Source organism: Buceros rhinoceros, unplaced genomic scaffold, assembly GCF_000710305.1.
Source record: "Buceros rhinoceros silvestris isolate BGI_N320 unplaced genomic scaffold, ASM71030v1 scaffold29, whole genome shotgun sequence".
In the NCBI taxonomy this organism is placed as follows: Eukaryota; Metazoa; Chordata; class Aves; order Bucerotiformes; family Bucerotidae; genus Buceros; species Buceros rhinoceros.
The window spans coordinates 18,576-21,585 of NW_010431851.1; positions in this window are offsets into that span (position 1 = coordinate 18,576).

A 3,010-nucleotide genomic window follows, 5' to 3' on the forward strand; every position below is an offset into this window, starting at 1 on the left:
ATGAGGATCCTCTATGTTTTTTAAGATTCTGCCAATTCAGAGATTGACTTGACATTGATGCTCTCAGTTTCTGATTGTCTCTGTAGCACGGGATTGTTTTGAATCTCTTGATTCGTGTGTGAAATGCACAAGGAAGTACTGGGAAGTGTTTGGGGAGTGTGAAGGAGATGTTCTGTCGTCCCTTCTAAACTGGACACAGATGTTGCTTATCGTCATCAAGGGACTGGGCTGGCAGATCCAGCGCTGTGGGCCTGAATTCCACACCAACGAAGGGCATGGTACCCCAGCGAGAAGAGCAGAACATCGCTGTTGATTGTAGTAAGACCAGCCCATGGTCTGCTCTTTGCCAGACAAGTCCCTAGTGATGAGATAAATGTTAAAGAAATTCCTTCACCCTAGGTTTCCCACAGCAGAGTTCCAGGCACTGGATTTTATAAAAATAATTTATTCAGATGGTACAGCAGAAAAACTGCTTGGGATGGGTGTCTCTGGAGAGGGACCGCTCTCGTTTGTCTACCTGCGCCTTTTAAAGGCCTTGAAATCTAGTCCATGGACCTGTTCACACGACACACACGTGACTGCTTATCCAATCGGGTTCTGGTGGTTACTGCTGCTGCTTCTTGATTGGCTCGGTACTTCTCCCCACGAGGGAGAACTGTTTGTCTTCTGCTGTTGTCTTTGTCGTCTGCTGTCCTTCGATAAGACAGCTTCAAAGATTTAACCTCCGTTTCGGTGCCTTTTCGTTATGACTAAGCACAAGTTCGGTATCATTTTGGTTATTGTTTGTGGCCCCAGGCCACAATACTCCAGTCGCTCTGGCTCGGTACTTCTCCCCACGAGGGAGAACTGTTTGTCTTCTGCTGTTGTCTTTGTCGTCTGCTGTCCTTCGATAAGACAGCTTCAAAGATTTAACCTCCGTTTCGGTGCCTTTTCGTTATGACTAAGCACAAGTTCGGTATCATTTTGGTTATTGTTTGTGGCCCCAGGCCACAATACTCCAGTCGCTCACGCTAAGCTAAGCAAAACAAGTTTCAATTCAACCTAATTTTAGGCAATCACACAATTAATTCTAATATTCTTAAGCCACATTAGTAAATATGACGTCAAACCAGGAATTCACGTCCGAGAGTGAGGACAGCAGGGCACCTAACCAGGCACAGGCAGATAGACCCACAGAGTAGCTCTGGAAGGAGCAAGGGCTGAGCTTAAATGCAGTGGGGGAGAGAGGTCCCCTGCAAGGCTTTGCCAGACGGGTCTGAGCCCAGGCTGTGCCTGTGCCGTATCAGAGCTGACTTCCAGCACAGGCAGCCCAGCCCCTGGGAGGGGAGGAAGAGGATGCAGCATCTGTGGTGCATTGAGGTCCTGGGAGTATGGTGGGAACAACAGGTTTATTGTGCTGCTCCAGGTTTGGCTGATTGCCCAGAGACCTGTAAAGCATTTTCTCCCTCTCCAATAAACATCTTGTCCCCATTTTTATGCTTTTACCATTGATTCTAGTTTTATTAGGCGTTGAGTTTGGGGGTTGGTGTTTTGTTTGGGGTGTGGGGAGGTGCATCCTTGTTCAGCAGCCTCAGCCTTTGTGAGTGACCCCCGTCAGCCAACACAGGCCTTTTCCCCATCTTTCCACCCAGAGGGAGTTCCAGGTACCCCCTTCTCAGGATTTTGGATCTAGAGATTTCTACTGTTACTGACCTATCACTTTAGCCCCAGGTTAGCTTGGCCAGCTGGTCCTTCCTCTTCCTCTTCCATTGTCTGCGGTGTCTGGCAGCTCTCACACCTTGCTGGTTAACCCTGCCCAGGGCTGGCATTCTGCAGGCGTGCCTTAGTTAATGGGTGTTACTGAAGGTGATGCGCCTCATACTGATACAAAATTATGACATTCTTTTCATTTGATATCACTGCTCTGAAAGAGGCAGCAGTCTTTTCTTATTGGATGATAAAACTCTTGTGTCATCATTTAATCCCTGTGTGTAGGTGATTTTGGTTTACATTTTTGAGCTGCAGGAATAAAAGGGAGGGGGAAAAGAAAGAATGACTGTACCTGTTGTAGCGACAGTTCTACGCATGTTTGGTGCTCTGGGCATGTCTGTATTTCTGCTGCCGGGGTAAAGCGGTGGCGAGACAGCTCATTCTGCAGAGCTGCTGGTGATCAGTTAACAGAGCACAGGGGCGTCTGTACACAAAGTCTTCATCCCAGCTGCTGCGGTGTGGCAACCCGCTCTGGTAAACCTCATGCTGCTTATCCATTGTAGTTCTTTTTTACAGTCACAGGCAATAACTGATTCAGCTATGTCAGACAGGCCTCTTGAGGGGTGTTAATAGTTAACAAATTAGTAATTAATTGCACACCACAGAGCTCTGTTTGCACAGACGTTGTGGCTTGTGGCTGAAGAGGGACTCTGGAAACCTGAGTTCACTCTGCCACATGCTTCCTGCCTGCTCTTGAGAGACTCACGGAATTACCATGGCCGTGATTCAGGAAAGTATTTGAGTGAGTACTGAGTAATAGAGTCAAGCATGTGGTCAAGGACTTTCTTGAATTAGGACTTTTGGAAGCAGGATGATGGACCGCTCTCTCCTCCTTGTTTTTCTTTGGTCTGCAAGTTACTTAGGGCTCAGCCCATAACCCATCCAAAGTCTCTCCATTTGCTCCAGTAAGCTCCAAGTCAGGCCTTTAGAACGAGGTCCCTGCTTTACAGGTCTCTGCCCACTCAACCAAACCTGGAGCAGCACCTAACAGAACGGGGCCCTGATTCCAGCTGGGTCCTAGGATGTGAGGACATCTGTTCGGTGGATAAGGAATTGGTTGGATAGTCATACTCAGCCCCACAGAGACATGGAGCTGCTGGAGCGGGGCCAGAGGAGCCCCAGCAGTGACCCGAGGGTGGAACCCTCTGCTGGGGTGAGAGGGGAGAGACCTGGGGGGGTTCAGCCTGGAGCAGAGAAGGCTGCGGGGAGACCTTAGTGCAGCCTGTCAGTGCTGCAAGGGGATGTCAGAGAGCTGGGGAGG